At 37.1% G+C, this 19,349-nt stretch overlaps 1 pseudogene; it reads right to left on the reverse strand.

Moving 5' to 3' along the window:
• Nucleotides 1-632: 632 nt before the first annotated feature.
• LOC122471039 lies at nt 633-1,269 on the reverse strand (annotated as a pseudogene).
• Nucleotides 1,270-19,349: the final 18,080 nt, after the last annotated feature.

Here is a 19,349-nt window from a genome sequence, read left to right on the forward strand (position 1 = left end):
CTGAAGTTAAGCTGGTATAAATTCAAATTATAGTGTTATAACTTTAGGATGTTAAATGTAATCCCCATGGTAACCAAAGAGAAAAATAGCTACAGAATATACACAAAAGGAAATGAAAAAAGAATTTAAATACTTCACTATAAAAAAATCAAACATGATAGAATAGTAATACAGGACATAAGGGACAAAAAAAAGCTATAAGGCAAATAGCAAACAGCTATAACAAATAGCAAAATGACAGAGGTAAGTCCCTCCTTATCAGTAGTTAGTTGAAATGTAAAGAGAATGTCAAAAGACAGAGGTTGACAGAATGTACAAAAACCACATGACCCAACTATATTCTGCCTACAACAGACTTCACTTTATTTTTTATGTGTGTGGTTCTGAAACTGTTTTTCTTTATTGTTATTTTACAATGTACCATGAACAGCTTTTTAATGCACATGGGTGAAAATCTCCTACTGAAAGACAGAGAATACTGTAGTTGGATCGAAAGGCTGCTGGCAACAAGAGAGACACCTAAAGCAAAGTATCAGCTTAAGGTTAAAGCACATAACCTAGCAAATTCCTGTCAGGAAAAGTAGGGTCAGCAATATTCTCATCAGAGAAATTAGAATTAAAGGCCAAAGACATTAAAGATGTGGTATATCATGTAATCCCCTTTGACCCCTACCTATACCCCTCACTCTCCTGACACTTTTAGGGTGAATGGATCCTGTACATCTCTTTGCACCCAATGAAAACAACCCATTTTCTTTCTTTTTTTTCTTAGCTCTTCCTGAGTCCTTATCTCCACATTCTCTTATCATCTCCTCATTGCCCAAGTGTCTTTCCTGTAATTCCTCATGATAGTCCTTGGGGGAATTTTCCATCCCCCTGTCCATTTTTCTTTTTGCTTTCCTGGGCACATAATCTTCAGCTGCGGGATTTTTGATGGCCCATGGCTTACTCCCAGTTTTTCCCAGGGATTCTGGCTTGCCCTCACCATGTGGTTTTCTCTCATTTTTGGACATGCCCTGCTTTTCTTGCTTTCTCTCATCTTCTGGTTGTTTCTCATCATCTGGTTGTCCCTCATTCTGGATATTTCCTTCGTGCCCTGGATTCTCCTCCACTTCTAGGTTTTCGTCCTCATCTGATTTTCCTTCATTGTCAGACTCTGCTTCATCTTCTGGCTTGCCCTCAATTTCCTTCATTTTCATTGCAGAGTTTTTTCATGTTGAGATTTCCCCTTTTTTTCCTGTCTCTCAGAGATTCTGGACAGGTTCCTCCTCCTTTTCTAGCCTTGCTGAGTGCTGGGGACAGACACACAGACCTGGGGGCCCTGGGGCAGGCCTGTACTTTCTTGGTCTCACCAAAGCCCCCTCACCCACTGCCAGGCAGCTCAGAGAGCTAGTTCTTCACAGGCAATGGTAGTGAATAGTGCAAGGACAGGACCACAGGGAAGGTGAGTGTGCTACAACAGACTCACCTGAGATTCAAAGACACAAATGGATTAAAAGTGAAAGGATGAGGGGCGCCTGGGTGGCGCAGTCGGTTAAGCGTCCGACTTCAGCCAGGTCACGATCTCGCGGTCCGGGAGTTCGAGCCCCGCGTCAGGCTTTGGGCTGATGGCTCGGGGCCTGGAGCCTGTTTCCGATTCTGTGTGTCTCCCTCGCTCTCTGCCCCTCCCCCGTTCATGCTCTGTCTCTCTCTGTCCCAAAAATAAAAACAAAACGTTGAAAAAAAAAATTAAAAAAAAAAATTTAAAAAAAAAAAAAAGCGTCCGACTTCAGCTCAAGTCACGATCTCACGGACCGTGAGTTCAAGCCCCGCGTCGCTCTGGGCTGATGGCTCAGAGCCTGGAGCCTGTTTCAGATTCTGTGTCTCCCTCTCTCTGACCCTCCCCCTTTCATGCTCTGTCTCTCTCTGTCTCAAAAATAAACGTTAAAAACAAATTTAATAAAAAATAAAAAATAAAAAAATAAAAGTGAAAGGATGAAAAAAAGATTCCATGTAAATAGTAACCAAAAGAGAACAGGAGAGGCTATACTAATGTCAGACAGAATAGATGTTAAATCAAAAAAGTTTACAAGAGACAAAAAAAAGACATTATACATTAATAAAATATTTAATAAAGAAGATATAACAGTTTAAACAGTTATGCACCTAATATCAGGCCATCAAAATATGTGAATCAAAAATATATTAGAATTGAAGGGAGAAATACACAGTTATAAAACAATGGTTGGAAACTTCAATATCCTACTCTCAATTTGGATAGAACAACCAGACGGAAGATGTTAGGGAATAGAAGACTTAAACAATACAGTAGACCAACTAGAACAGACATATACAGAACATTCTGCTCAACAACAACAGCATGCACAGTCTTCTGAAGTGCACATGAGACACTTTCCAGTATAGACCAGTATAGATTAGGCCACAAATTAAGTTTTAGTAGATTTATATATATATATATATACACATATATATATATATACACATATATATATAATCTTATATTATATAATATATATATAATCTTATATTATATATATAATTATGTATTATATATAATTATATATATAATATATTATATTATAATGTTATATATAAACAAAGTATCTGACAAAGTATCTTTTCTAACCACAATGAGATGAGGTTAAAAATCAACAACAGACATAAAATTTGAAAATTCATTAACTTGTAAAATTAAACAATACACAATTAAACAACTGGCAGATCAAAAAATAAATCACAAGGGAAACTGCAAAATACTTAGAGATGAATAAAAATGAAAACACAGCATACCAAGACTTTTGGGATTCAGCAAAAGAAGTGCTAAGTGAGAAGTTTATAGCTATAAGCACTTACATTAAAAACAGAAAAGAGGAGGGGTGCCTGGGTGGCTCAGTTGGTTAAGCATCCAACTCTTGATTTCAGCTCAGGTCATGATCTCATGGTTCATGGGTTTGAACCCCACATTAGGCCTAGAGCCTGCTTGGGATTCTCTCTCTCTGCCCTTTCTCCTCTCTAAATAAATAAATAAACTTAAAAAAAAAAACGGGAAATATGGCCCTTTGTAGCAACATGGATGGAACTGGAGAGTGTGATGCTAAGTGAAATAAGCCATACAGAGAAAGACAGATACCATATGGTTTCACTCTTATGTGGATCTTGAGTCACTTAACAGAAACCCGTGGGGGAGGGGAAGGAAAAAAAAAAGAGGTTAGAGTGGAAGAAAGCCAAAGCATAAGAGACTCTTAAAAACTGAGAACAAACTGAGGGCTGATGGAGGGGTGGGAGGGAGGGGAGGGTAGGTGATGGGTATTGAAAAGGCATCTTTTGGGATGAGCACTGGGTGTTGTATGGAAACCAATTTGACAATAAATTTCATATATTAAAAAAAAAACAGGAAAGAGGGGCACCTGGATGACTCAGTCAGTTAAGCATCCTAGTCTTGATTTCAGCTCAGGTCATGATCTCATGGCTCATGGATTCGAGTCCTGTGTCAGGCTCTGCACTGATAGCACAGAGCCTGCTTGGGCTTCTCTCCCTACCCCCCCTCTGTCTCTCTCTCTCTGCTTCTGCCTCACTCATATACATCCCCCCTCTCAAAATAAATAAATGAACATTTAAAAAATAAATTTAAAAAATAAAAACAGGAAAGATCTCAAATCAACAACCTAACTTTACAACTTATAGAACTAGAAAGAGAAGAACAATCTAAACTCAAAGCTAGCAGAAGGAAGAGAATAATAAAAATTAGAGCAGAAATAGAAAAACAATAAAAAAATTAATGAAACCAAAAATTCTTTCAAACTGACAAACCTTAGCTAGATGGACTATGAAAGAAAGAGAAGACTCAAGTAACTAAAATTAGAAATGAAAATGGGCACATTACCACTGATTTGATGGAAATAAAGATGATCATAGGAAAATGTTATGAACAGCCATATACCAACAAATGGGATAACCTAGATGAAATGGACACATGTCTAGAACTAAAAACCTTCCAAGGCAAAATCACAAAGATGCAGAAAATATGAATAGATCTATAACTAGTAAGGAGATTGAATCAGTAATAAAAATCTCCCAACAAAGAAAAGCCCTGGACCCTATGGTTTCATTGATGAATTCTTCCAAACATTTAAAGGACAAGTAACACCAATATTTCTCAAATGTTTCAAAAAGTTGGAAGAGGAAGGAATACATCCTAACTCATTCTAAAAATCCAGAATTAACCTGCCAGACAAAGACAGTACAAGAAATGAAAACTATAGACCAATATCCCTTATGAACAATGATGCAAAAATCCTTAACAAAATGCTAGCCACCAAATTCAACAACACATTAAAAGGATTATGCACCATGATCATGTGGGATTTTTTTCCTGGAGTGAAAGGATGGCTCAATGTAGAAAAAAAAATCAATTAATGTAATACACCATGTTAACAGAATAAACAGAATGAACAAAAAACACACATAACTTTCATGGTGCCTGGGTGGCTCAGTTGGTTAAGCATCCAATTTTGGCTCAGGTCATGATCTCAAGGTACATGAATTTGAGGCCCACGTTGGGCTCTGTGCTGACAGCTCAGAGCCTGGAACCTGCTTCTGATTCTGTGTCTCCATCCCTCACTGCCCTTCCCCTGCTCATTCTCTGTCTCTCTCTCAAAAAATAAACATAAAAAAATTTTAAAAACCACATAACTTTGTCAATTGATGCAATAAATTCATTTGACAAAATTCAGCATTGTTTTATGATAAAAAAACTCAACAAATTTGGAATACGGGGAAACTACCTCAACATAAGAGAGGCCAGATATGAAAAGCCCACAGTGGACATCACACTCAATGGTGAAAGATGGAAAGCTTTTCCTATAAGATCAGGAACAAGGCAAGGATGTCCACTCTTGCCACTTCTGTTCAACATAGTAGTAAATAAAAGTACTAACCAGAGAAATTAGGCAAGAAAAAGAAGTGTAGGGCATCCACATCAGAAAGGAAGAAGTAAAGTTATCTCTGTTTGCAGACAACATGATGCTATATGTAGAAAACCTTAAAGATTACACACACACACACACACACACACACACACACAGATTAGAAGTCATAAATGAATTCAACAAAGTTGCAGAATACAAAGTCAACACATAAAAAGCTGTTGTATTTTGATGCAGTGACAATGAACAGTCTGAAAAGGAAATTAAGAAAATACTTTTTACAATAGCACGAAAAAGAATAAAGTACTTAGGAATAAATTTAACCAAGCAGGCAAAAGACTTTCAGTTGGCACACTGAAAACTACAAAATGCTGAAACTCAAGAATATATGAACAAATGGAAAGAAACCATGTTTATGGACTGGTAAGCTTAGCATTGTTAAAATGTCCATACTACCCAAAGTGTCCTAGAGATTCAACACAATACCTACCAAAATCTCAGTGGCATTTTTTTAGAAATAGAGAAAAACATCCTAAAATTCATATGGAATTTAAGAGAATGATGAATAAGCAAAATAATCCTGAGAAAGAAAAACAAAGCTGGAGGCCTCACATTTCCTGAATTCAAAACATAGTACAAAACCACAGTGCAGTTTTGCAAGATGAAAAAGTTCTAAACATCTATTGTACCACAAAGTGTTGATAGTTAATACAATACTGTACAACACTTCAAAATGGCTAAGATGGTAACTTTTATGTTTTGTGTTTTTTATCACATTAAAAAGAAATGGAAGATAAATTCTATGATGATAAAGACCTTGTCTCCAGGTCTAACACAGTGCTGGCACATAGTAGCTGTTCAATAAATATTTGCTGAATAAATTAATGAATTCATGAATTTAAATCCAATGCTTTTAATTATTCTGATGTTCTCTTTCTAAAGTGGTAATGGCCATCTTATTTTGAAGATTTGGAATTATCTTGTCTAGTCTGTTCATTTAGTGGAAAAAGAAACTGTAATTCAAAGCAGTTCTGTAATTTTTTCATGGTCACAAAACAACTTTAGAGGAGGATTTCTGTAGAAATTATTGTATAGAAATGTTTTAAGTACTTACTTACACTAAATAAAATTATTTGCCTGGAAAACACATCACCACAGTCTTAGCACCTTAATCAAAACAAATGTCTTCTTCTGTAGTTCTGAAAGTCAGAAGTCCCCTTTGGTTTCACCAAGCTAAAGTTGGTGTTGGTTTGCTGCCTGTCTTCCTCAAAGCTTATTTCCCTGTTGATTTGGTGGTTGGCAGAATTCAGTGCCTTGTGGTTGTTGCCAGAGGTCCCTGTTTCTCTGCTGGCTGTCAGCTGAAGGCCATTCCCCACTTTTAGAGGCCACCCACAGTCCGTGGCTCCATCCTCAAAGCCTGTACTGCAGAGCAGGTCCTTTTGTTGCTTGCCTTTGACCATGTCCTATGGTGCCATCTCTCTCTGGTCACACTGGGAAGGGTTCTCTGCTCTAAGGACTCAAAGTCCACAATGTTAATCACATCTGCAAATCCCTTTTTTGGCAAGTAAGGGTCAGGGGACATCACAAGGGAGTGCACTTCTTTGGGAGGGGGGGCATTATTCTGCCTACCACATTGTCACTGAAATTTCTTTGTACACCTGTATTTGCTGTAAACTGTAGTTAAATCTAGAGATATGAACATACTCAGGCTTGATTTCTTTGGCAAGACTATGTTATAGTGTGGACTTCACAATGCACCAAAGGAGGAAGTACAATGTCTCTCATTTTGTGAGGCTGAGATTAAACAGTGGGTGTGGCTGTCATCAGCCTGATGTACCCATTCCACATCAGCAGTGCCCAGATTGTCTGAGCAACCCTGGATGGCAGGAATAGGCCTTGGTCTATTCTTTCATTAAAGGTGGCATAATGGTAATGTTCTATTTTCCTTCTTTATTCTGGACAATAAGCTGGAATTTGTCTATAAGAAAAAGGATTTCCCCTCATCAACTATTTGATTACTGTGAGTTATAGTTTTAACACAACTGCAGGATAAGTACATGATTGTTTTCTTTTATTTGCAAGTTTTCAGAAACAAAGTATTGGTTTCTTAGCATCCTCCAAAGGTAAGTGATGAGTTGTGATTTTTACTTGTCTCAGTATGAAGTCCTGGATTTAGACGTATTAAATGTGTTTCAACCCTTTGTAGTTACTATCCTTTTTAATGTTGAAATGGTCACATTTGTGGCCTAAGAAAATGCCTACAAGTTGGCATCTGAGTCTTTTTGATGTGACCCTGGCTGTCTGTGATGGATTCCTTGCTTTCTGGTGAGACAGGGTGTTCCGGATTCTGGACATATTATTCCTCAGGCCTGGAAGCAGTGTTTCTCCAGGGATGTCTGGTTCTTTTTCCTGGAAGGCAGGGGTGCCCTTTGCTCCTCAGTTAACATTGATTGTAGAATTTTTCAACAGACCGAGCCAGGAAATAAATTTTTTCAAAAGAAACATACCATGAGGTTATTCTACTATTCACAATTCAAACTTAGTATTAAAGAGTTTTTACTTAATTTGTTTAATTTCATACTTCTTTCTCTTCTCTTCTATTGAAAATTTTGGCTTCTAATGACATAATACAATTAAATATTTGCTTCAGCCTACCAAACTTCATAGCTTTTGAGTAACAATACCCATAATATTATTAGTAGTAATCATATGATTAATTGCTCATATATAATTCTTCACAATAGAGTTGAAGATGCATTTGTAATACTTTTTGGCCTTAGGATACATTCCACTAGGGATGCACAATTAAATTATTGAAATCTAAAGTCATTTGAAGTAATTCTCTTTGTGTGGTGTGAATTAGTTTCACTTGTTTTATTTTAATTTTTTATTTTTACAGATTGATTTTTTAACTTTAATTTAATATTGATTTATAATTATGTAACGTGTTTACATGGTTTTAAAGTCAAATCTACAAAGCAAAGTACATTCAAGTTAGGGTAACTTTCACCCTGTGTTTCCTCCCTCACACTAATATAATGATTTTTATTAGCTTTTTATTTATTCTTTCATTTTAAAAAAGTATGAACTAATACACATTTGTATTTGTAGGCCCCTGTACTAGTTTTCTGTGGCTGCATAACAAATCCTCACAAACTTAAGAGGTTTAACACAATACCCACTGACTAGCTCGCAGTTCTGTAGTTTGGAAGTCCGGCGCGGCATGGCTGGATTCTCTGCTCAGGATCTCATGAGGCTAAAATCAATGTGTCGGTTGCCCTGTGCTCTCATCTGGAGCTTGGAGTGCCCCTTCTAAGCTCATTCCTTTGGTAGCATTCAGTTTGCCGCTGGCTGTCGACTTCTAGTCACTGTCACCTCCTGGAGGCCTCTCTCAGCTTCTTGGGCAGGTCATACCACAGCTGTTTGCTTCTTCCAGGCCAGCAGGAGCTCATCTTTAGTCTCCTTCTGCAACTCCAGGAAAAAACCTGCCTTTTAAAGGGCTCATCTGATTAGGTCCCATCCACCCCAGATGCTCTCTCTTTTGCCAGGTAACATAAGATAATCCCAGCTGTGATCTGATTCTATTTAGAGGGCCACCCACACTCAAGGGGAGCATACAGGGTGTGTACGCAGGGGGTAGTAATCATGGGGACCACCTTAGGATCTGGCCGGCTATCTCCCCTTTCTTAGATAAAAGGTAGCATATAATTTACACCATTCTGAACTTCCTGTTTCCACTTAATGTTTCCTACAACTCATCCTAAATAAGGATATAGATACATTCCTTCATCCCCTTTGTTGTTGCTGTGGTTTCACTTCCATTTTATTATCTTAAAACTTCACATGCAGGAAATTTACTCTTTTTGGTGTATAGTTCTAAAAGCATAAATAAATGCACACAGTGATGTATCACCATCACAATCAAGATACAAAACAGTTTTATCACCCCCCAAACTTCCCCAAGCTGTCTTTTCGTAATCAACCCCTCACTCCACTTGTAATTCCTAGAAAACACTGATCTGTTTTCTGTACCAATAATTTTGTTTTTTCCAGAATGTCCTATAAACAGAATCAGACAGTATACAGCTTGTGAGTTTGGCTTTCTTTTTTTTTCACTTAGCAAACTGCATTTGACATTTATTCATGTTATTGCACCTATCAGCAGTTTATTCCTTTTTATTGCTGAGTAGTATTTCATTATGGTGTTTATCCATTCACCAGTTGAAAGACATTTGGGTTGTTTCCAGCTTTTTGGCTATTAAGAATAAAACTGCTATTAACATTCATGTAAGGATTTTCCCATAAACATGTTTTCATTTCTCTTCAGTTAATACTTAGGAGTAGGGTTGCTGGTTATATGGTATCTATATGTTTAATTTAATAAGAGATTGCCAAACTGACTCCAAAGTGACTATACCATTCTGCATTCCCACCAATGAATGAGAATTCCAGTTCCTCCACATCTTCATCAGCACTTGGTATTGTCAACTGTTTGTTCTTTTAATTTTTTGTGCTGTTCTAATAGATGTACACTGGTATCTCATTGGGGTTTTAATATGTGTGTCTCTAATGAATAATGATATTGAGTATCTTTTGCTGGGTTTAGTTGCCATTTGTTCCTCTTTTTTTTTTTTTTTAAATTTTTTTTCAATGTTTTTATTTATTTTTTTTTTGGGACAGAGAGAGACAGAGCATGAACAGGGGAGGGGCAGAGAGAGAGGGAGACACAGAATCGGAAACAGGCTCCAGGCTCTGAGCCATCAGCCCAGAGCCTGACGCGGGGCTCAAACTCACGGACCGCGAGATCGTGACCTGGCTGAAGTCGGACGCTTAACCGACTGCGCCACCCAGGAGCCCCCATCTGTTCGTCTTTAATGAAGAGTCTGTTCAAATCTTTTGCTCACTTAAAATTTTTCTTATGTTTAGTTTTGAGAATTCTTTACATGTGATGAGTACAAGTCCCTTGTCATGCATGTGATATCAAATATTTTCTCCCAGTCTGTGTCTCCTTTTTTCATTCTCTTATTTATTCATTTCTCTCCTTATTTCATTCTCCTATTGTAGAACAGGATTTTTAAATTTGATAGAGTCCAATTTATCAACTTCTTCATTTATGCATCTTAATTTTTATATTGTATTTAAAAACTCTTTGCCTTTCTCAATGTCCCAAAGATTTTCTCCTGTGTTTTTTTCTAAAAGTTTTACGATTTTCAATTTTACATTTAAGTCTAAGGTCCATTCTTAATATAAAAATTTTGGTATAAGATGCAAGGACACATTAAAGTTAATTTTTTTATTTTTTTCCTATTTGCTTTAAAATGTATTCATTAAATGCTAACCTCCAGATTATTTGGAATATTAAAGTGGAAAATATCTATAAACCTGACATCTCAGTTAAATTTTTATTAAATTTTCATTTTAATTCTAGTATAGTCAACATTAGTTTCCAATGTACAATACAGTGATTCAACAATTCCATACGTCACCCAGTGCTCATCGTGACAAGCGCAGTCCTTAATCTCCATCACCTATATCACCCATCCTCCCACCCACTTCCCCTCTGGTAAGCATCAGTTTTTATTTATTTATTTATTTATTTATTTATTTACTTACTTATTTAGAGAGCATGTGTATGCGTGCAAGCAGGAGAGGGGCAGATAAAGAGGGAGAGAGAGCATCTCAAGCAGGCTCCATACTGTCAGTGTGCAGCTCGACGTGGGGCTTGAGCTCAGGAAGTGTGAGATCATGATCTGAGCCAAAATAAAGAGTTGGCTGCTTATCAGTTGAACCACTGAGGCGCCCCACCATCAGTTTGTTTTCTATAGTTAAGAGTCTGATTCTTGGTTTGTCTCTCTTTTTTCCTTTGCTTGTTTGTTTTGTTTCTTAAATTTTACATATGAGTGAAATCATATGGCATTTGTCCTTCTCTGACTGATTTATTTTGCTGAGCATTATACTCTCTAGCTCCATCCATGTTATTGCAAATGGCAAGATTTCATTCTTTTTTATGGCTGAATAATATTCACTATATCTATACCACATCGTCTTTATCCATTCATGTATCAATAAACACTTGGGCTGCTTCCATAATTTGGCTATTGTAAATAATACTACTATAAATTATCCATTTGATTTAGTGCTTTTTATTTCGGGGGTAAATACCCAGTAGTGCAATTACTGGATCATAGGGTAATTCTCTTTAACTTTTTGAGAAATTCCATCCTGTTTCCCAGAATGGCTGCATCAGTTTTTCTACCAATGGTGCACAAGTTTCCTTTTTCTCCACATACTCACCAACACTTATTTCTTGTGTATTTTTTTTTAATTTTAGCCATTCTGAAAGATGTGAGGTGATATATCATTTTATTTATTTAAAAAAATTTTTTAACATTTATTCATTTTTGAGAGACAGAGCATGAGTAGGGGAGGGGCAGAGAGAAAGGGAGACACAGAATCTGAAGCAGGCTTCAGGTTTTGAGCTGTTAGCACAGAGCCTGATGCAGGGCTCGAACCCACGAACTAACTGTGAGATCATGACCTGAGTGGAAGTCAGACACTTAACTGACTGAGCCACACAGGTGCTCCAATATCTCATTTTAGTTTTGATTTGCATTTCCCTGATGATAAGTGATGTTGAGCATCTTTTCATGTGTCTGTTGGCCATCTGGATGCCTTCTTTGGAGAAGTCTGTTCATGTCTTCTGGTCATTTTTTTAATTGGATTATTTGTTTGGGGGGTATTGGGTTTGTATGAGTTCTTTATATATCTTGGATACCAACCCTTTATTGGATATGTTATTTGCAAACATATTCTCCCATTCTGTTGGTTGCCTTTAGTTTGACTGTTTCCTTTGCTGTATAGAAAACTTTTATTTTGGGGGCGCCTGGGTGGCTTGGTCGGTGAAGCTTCCGACTTCGGCTCAGGTCATGATCTCACGGTCCGTGAGTTCAAGCCCCGCGTCAGGCTCTGTGCTGACGGCTCAGAGCCTGGAGCCTGCTTCAGATTCTGTGCCTACCTCTCTCTCTGCCCCTCCCCTGTTCATGCTCTGTCTCTCTCTGTCTCAAAAATAAATAAACGTTAAAAAAAAATAAAACTTTCATTTTGGTATAGTCCCAATAGTTTATTTTTGCTTTTATTTCCCTTGCCTCAGGAGACATATCTAGTAAGAAGTTGCTAAGCCCAATGTCAGAGACATTTCTCTGTGTTCTGTTCTAGGATTATTATGGTTCCAGGTCTCACATTTAGGTCTTTCATCCATTTTGAATTTCTTTTTGTGTATGGTGTAAGAAAGTGGTCCAATTTATCTTTATTTTTCTTTGTTTTTGTTTGTTTGTTTGTTTTGCATATAGCTGACTAGTTTTCCCAACACCATTTGTTAAAGAGACTGTCTTTTTCCCATTGGATATTTTTCCCTGTTTTATCAAAGATTAATTGAGCATATAATTGAGGGTTTATTTCTGGGCTTTCTATTCTGTTCATTGATCTATGTGTCTATTTTTGTGCCAATATCATACTATTTTTATCACTACAGCTTTGCAATATAACTTGAAGTCTGAGATTGTGATACCTCCAGCTTTACTTTGCTTTTTCAAAATTGCTTTGGCTATTCGAGGTCCTTTGTGGTTCCATATAAATTTTAGGATTATTTGTTCTAGCTCTGTGAAAAATGCTGATTGAATTAAATCTGTAGACTGCTTTGGGAAGTATGGACACTTTAACAATATTAGTTCTTCCAATCCATGAGCATGGAATGTCTTTCCATCTCATTGTGTCCTCTTTGATTTCTTTCATCAATGTTTTATAGTTTTCAGAGTATAGGTCTTTTACTTCTTTGGTTAGGTTTATTCCTAGGTATCTTATTATTTCTGGTGCAGTTGTAAATGGGATTGTTTTCTTATTTCACTTTCTGATGCTTCATTATTAGTGTATTCAAATGCAACAGATTTCTGCACACTAATTTTGTATCCTGCAATGTACTAAATTCACTTATCAGTTTTAGTAGTTTTTTGATGGAGTCTTTAGGGTTTTCTATGTATAGTATCATGTCATCTGCAAACAGTGAGCTTTATTTCTTCTTTACCAATTTGGATGCCTTTTATTTTTGATGTTGTTGTTGTTGTTGTTGTTCTGACTGTGGTTAGTACTTCCAGTACTGTGTTGAATAAAAGTAGTGAGAGTGAACATCCTTGCCTTGTTCCTGACCTTAGGGGGAAAGCTCTCAGTTCTTCCCTACTGAGTATGATGTTCACTTGTGGGCTTTTCATATATGGCCTTTATTATCTAGGAGTATGTTCCCTCTAAACCTACTTTGTTGAGGGTTTTTATCATGAATGGATGTTGTACTTTGTAAAATACCTTTTCTGTATTTATTGAAATGATCATATGGTTTTTATCCTTTCTCTTATTGATGTGATGTATCACATTGATTTGCAAATACTGAACCACTCCTGCATCTTGGGACTAAATCCTACTTGATTGTGGTGAATGATTTTCTTAATGTATTGTCGGATTTGGTTTGCTAGTATTTGTTGAGGATTTTTACAGAAAAAAATTGCAGAAATATTGGCCTGTAGTGTTTTGGGTTTTTTTTGTTTTGTTTTTTTGTTGTTGTTGTTGTTTGGTTGGTTGGTTTGTGTGTGTGTGTGTGTGGTGTCTGGTTTGGGTATCAGGGTAATACTGGCCTCATAGAATGAATTTGGAAATTTTCCTTCTTCTGTTTTTTGGAATAGTTTGAAAAGAATATGCATTAACTCTTCTTTAAATGTTTAGTAGAATTCCCCTGTGAAGCCGTCTAGTCCTGGACTTTATTTTTTGGGAGTTTTTGATTAGTGATTCAATTTCTTTGCAGGTTATCAGTCTTCCCAAATGTTCTACTTCTTCCTGCTTCAGTTTTGGCAGTTTATATATTTCTAGAAATTGTTCTATTTCTTCTAGGTTGTCCGTTTCACTGACATAGTTTTTTATAATATTCTGTTATAATTGTTTGTATTTATGCAGTGTTGGTTGCTTTTTCTCATCTTTCATTTGTGATTTTGTTTGAGTTCTTTCTTTTTTTAATTGATGAGTCTAGCTAGAGGTTTATCAATTTTGTTGATCTTTTCAAAGAACCAGTTTCTGATTTCATTGATCTGTTCTATTTTTTTAATTAAAAATTTTTTTTCAACGTTTATTTATTTTTGGGACAGAGAGAGACAGAGCATGAACGGGGGAGGGGCAGAGAGAGAGGGAGACACAGAATCGGAAACAGGCTCCAGGCTCTGAGCCATCAGCCATCAGCCCAGAGCCTGACACAGGGCTCGAACTCACGGACCGCGAGATCGTGACCTGGCTGAAGTCGGACGCTTAACCGACTGCGCCACCCAGGCGCCCCTATTTTTTTAATTTATATCATTTATTTCTTCTCTGATCTTTATTATTTCCTTACTTCTGCTGGTTTTGGGTTTTATTTGTTCTTTTTCTAGATCTTTTGGGTGTGAGTTTAGGTGGTTTATATGAGATTCTTCTTGCTTCTTGAGGTAGACCTGTATTGCTATAAAATTCCTGCTATAAAATTCCCTCTTAGAACTACTTTTGCTGCATCCCAAAAGTTTTGGACCATTGTGTTTTCATTTTCACTTGTTTCCAAGTATCTACTGATTTCTTTTTTGATTTCTTGGTTGACCCAGTCATTATTTAGTAACATTTAGCCTCCATGAATTTGTACTCTTTCCAGATTTTTTTCTTGTGGTTGATTTCTAGTTTCATACTATTGCGGTCATAAAAGATGCGTGGTATGACTTCGATCTTTTTGAATTTGTTGAAGCTTGCTTTGTGGCCTAACATGTGATCTATTCTGGAGAATGTTCCATGTGCACTTGAAATGAATATGTATTCTGCTGTTTTAGGATGGAACATTCTGAATATATCTGTTAAATCCATCTGGTCCAGTGTGTCATTCAAAGCCACCGTTTCCTTGTTGATTTTCTGTTTGGATGATCTGTCCATCGATGTAAGTGAGGTATTAAAGTCCCCTACTATTATTGTGTTACTATCAATTAGTTCCTTTATGTTTGTTATTAACTGTTACATGTATTTGGGTGCTTTCATGTTGGGTGCATAAATATTTACAATTGTTATATCTTCTTGTTGGATTGCCCCCTTTATTATTATATAGTATCCTTCTTTGTCTCTTTTTACAGTCTTTGTTTCAAAGTCTGGTTTGTCTGATATAAGTATTGCTACTCCGGCTTTCTTTTGACATCCATTTGTGTGATAAATGTTTCTCCATCCCCTCACTTTCAATCTGCAGGTGTCTTTGTCTTAAATGAGTCTCTTGTAGGCAGTATATAAGTCTTGTTTTTTTAAGCCACTCTGTCACCCTATGTCTTTTTATTAAAGCATTTAGTCCATTTACATTCACACTAATTATTGATAGATATGTATTTATTGCCCTTTTGTTACTTGTTTTGTGCTTGTTTTTGTAGTTTTTCTCAGATCCTTTCTTCTTTTTCTCTTTGTCATAGTTTGCTGGTTTTCTTTATTGTTATACCTGAATTCTCTACTCTTTATTTTTTACATATATATTGCTGTTTTTATTTGTGGTTATCATTTGGTTTATATAGAACATCTGCATGTAGCAGTCTCAGGAGTTAACAGAATTTGTCCTGAGTCCAGGGCCCAGGCCAGCAGATTAGGAGTGGGCGAGTCCTCTGGAGAACACATGGGTAGGGCGCACCACTAGCTGGTAGGTAGCAAGTGTCTGTGCTGACCGCCTCCCACAGGGCCTGTATTTATGCCAGGGGATAGGGTAGGAAAATGGAGCTTGCCTTCTCCTTTGTTTCCAGAGAAGTCCCCCAACAGACTCCAAAATCAGAATAAACAGATCCTTCTGTTTGACCCAGGCATTGTGCAAAGCGTTGCGTTTCCATGGGCTGCTGTCTCTTTAAGGGCAGGGACCCAGCTATCTCTGGCCCTCCCGGCTGACCCATTGCTGAGTCAGCTGATTTTTAAACCTCCAGGCTCTGAGTCCTGTTGGTTATACAAATTCAGGGAATTCAGCCTCTCTGGTTTTCAAAGCTAAGTGGTATAGGGATTTGTCTTCCCTATGTGAGTTCCCTGGTGCTTTCCCCTCACCACAGCTGCAGCTCTCTCCCTCTTGTGGGCAGCTTCAGACCACCATTTTTGCCCTTTCTAACCTCTCAGATGCTGGTGCTTCTCTGCATTCAGTTATGGAGCTTGTTCTTCCAGTCTTCAGATCACTCTCCAGTTTATTTATATGGATGTGAATGGTATCTAGTTGAAAATGTGGGACAGGGTAAGTTTAGAGCCCTCCTACTCTGCCATCTTCCCAAGCTCCTAAAAGTTAATTTTTTTTTTCATATGGATGTCCTGTTGTTCCAGCACAATGTGTTGAAAAGATTATATTTTCTTCACTGAATTGCCTTTGCACCCTTGTCAAAAATTAATTGACTATGTATGTGTAGGTCCATGATACATTTTCATTTAGTTTTATACCAAGTGTGAGGTATATGTCTAGGTTCTTTTTTTTCCATATGGACATCCAATTATTCCAGCACCATTTGTTAAACAGATTGTCATTTCTCCATTAATTACTTTTGCAGTTAAAATCAGTTGAATATATTTGTGTGGGTCTATTTCTTGGATTCCCATTATGTTCCATTGATCTATATATGTCTATCATTTTGCCTCTAGGTTCTTGTAGCTTTATAATAAATCTTGAAATCAGGTAGTGTAATTCCTTCTATTTTGTTCTTCTTTTTCAAAATTGTTTGGCTCTTCTATTCCTTTTGCTTTTCCACATAATTTTTGAATTACTTTTGTCAATATCTATACAAAATTCTGATAGGATTTTGATTAGGATTGCATTAAATCTTAAACTCAGTTTGGGGAGAATCATCATTTTAACAACTTAAGTCTTCCAATCCATGAACATGGTACATCCTTTGATTTGTTTAGGTCTCTGATTTCTCTTATAAGAGTATGTAGTTGTCTGCATAGAGATCCTGCACATATTTTTCTAGATTTAAACCTAAATACTCCCGCATTGAAATGTCATCTCAATAACTAATTTTGAAAACTTTAACTAAATAAATGAACATATTAATCAGTCATCTCTGTACCATAATCTATATCAGACTAAGCATGCCCAGGTGTCTTGGTGAACAGAATTGTAAGGAGTTATCATGAGGAATCCCTGGAAATAGACATAGTCATGTTGTTTAGTCTCCATGGGTATTCAGAACAAAGCCACCTCTCTGCTTAAAGAAACTCTTAAACAATTAGTACAGATTGTAAATTCCATTAAGAGCTATGCATGAAATGAACAAGTTTGCTTTGCCTTTGAGATGAAGAGGTCTAAGCAAGTACATGTACTATTTCATGCTGGAGTAATCTGGCTGACTTGAATGAGTCTTGAAAGGGTCAAGTTATAAACATGAACTTAAAATAGTGCTCTAACAAAAGAATTGGAATTTTACTAATTTTTACTCACACAAAATAATGAATTGCAAAGCTTTCTAATTAGGCAAATTTCACCTTTAGAAATAAGTTAACTATGACTTTCCAGGGAAACTCTGACCACTGCCTACTATTTGTGTAATAAATCTGATAATTTTTTTTTTCAGAAATTAAACATTTGGTTGATAATCACCCAAGCAAGCAATTAGGGCACATTTACCTAAACTTTTTCAAAAAGCATTCCTATGCATTCTTAGAGAATGCATACACGTGATTTATAGAATGTTAAAAAGCTACTATCTCCCTGAAGAATACATTTTGGAAAAATCTATGGATTGATATACATTTGAGAATTACCTAAATAAGAATCTTATGAATTTTGAAGGAGAGAAACTTACAGTCATCTCCAGATTTAAGTTACAATCAATATTTTAATTCAGCGAATATAGCTCAGTTTTAGGTAAAATAAGTCAGGACACTCAGCTTTCTGCAAAAAATAAAATAAAAAATAAAAAAGCAGTGGAAGGTTTATTGTTGTTTTGAACTGTATCTTTTTCTGAAGATCAGTTTCAGCAGTGACAAATAATGAGCTCAGTGTGGACTCTACAGCCCTGGAGAAACATAATGAATGAAAAGAGTCACTAATTACCACACTGCTTCTATTCCATTTCAGGTTGGCTATTATTTTTATCTTACCTATTTTTAAAAGTTACTCCTAGGGGTGCCTGGATGTCTCAGTTGGTTAAGCATCTGACTCTTGGTTTCAGCTCAGGTCATGATCTTGTGGTTTTGTGAGTCCAAGCCCCTTTTGGGGCTCTGGGCTGACAGCATGGAGTCTGCTTGGGATTCTGTGTCTCCCTCTCTCTCTGCCCCATCCCCCACTCACACTGTCTCTGTCTCTCTCAAAATAAACAAGTAAACTTTAAAAAAAATAAAAATAAAAATTACTCCTAAAAATAATCTGCTAAAAAGAACTAATTTTATGTAAGTGATAAAACAGAATGAAAACCAAACTTACTTTTTAAAATATTAATATACATGATTCCATCACTATGTCACTGTAGTCACCTATGAGGGAGAGAGAGAGAGAGCAAGAGTAAGCATTCTGAACCCACACTGTTTTGGGGGCTGAGAAGTAGCGATCTGTTTGCCTGTTTGCCAGTGTAAGGTCTCAGCACTGCTCATTGCAATGACAAAGAGCAGGGAAACAACAGTGCCTTACTGTTTTGCCTGCAGTGTTCCAAGTACTCATCTGGTAATAAGGACAGGGTTAGTATGCTGTTTTACAAAAGAAGAAACCCAGTGATTTGAGACAGGGTCTTGCTTCCTTGGGAGGGCAGCACCCACATCCAGCGCCCCCGCTGGCCCTGGGACTCTTTCCACCACAGGGCCCAGGCAAGGCTGTGCTTGATCTGGGTCCCAATGATACACACTCTGCCTTCCAGCAGCTCTGGAGTCATGGAGCCACTCTGAGGCTGGCCAGTCACACAGCATTCTACAGAATCTGATAGAGGAGTCAGGTGTGACCCTGATGCCACCACAGTGTCCTGAGCCTATGCCCAGGCACCTAGCTGGATGCCTCCTTTTGCTGGCATCCTCTCTCAGCCTTCATGGTGGAATCTGACAGGTTTCACTGTCCTCATCAGCTCTGATATTCTTTACATGTTTTTAGATGTTAGAAAATTTGAAAGGATGAAATTATAAATCACCCATAATTCCAGTGCCAAACAAGAAGTGTCCAAGACTCCAAGAAAGTCTCTGATTTCCCCTGAATTTACATATACATAACTGTTACATACATATGTCCTTCCATCTATCCTTTATGAAAGGGAAATGTGCTGTACCTTTTGGTAGGCAACTTTTTTTCTCACTCAATGTTATAGTTTAGACCTTTATATCAAAATACAGACCCACCTCCTTTTCTTTCCTGATTGCATGGCATTCTGTTGTATGAGGGGGACTTAGCGG

Source organism: Prionailurus bengalensis, chromosome D3 (assembly GCF_016509475.1).
Source record: "Prionailurus bengalensis isolate Pbe53 chromosome D3, Fcat_Pben_1.1_paternal_pri, whole genome shotgun sequence".
Lineage (NCBI taxonomy): Eukaryota > Metazoa > Chordata > Mammalia > Carnivora > Felidae > Prionailurus > Prionailurus bengalensis.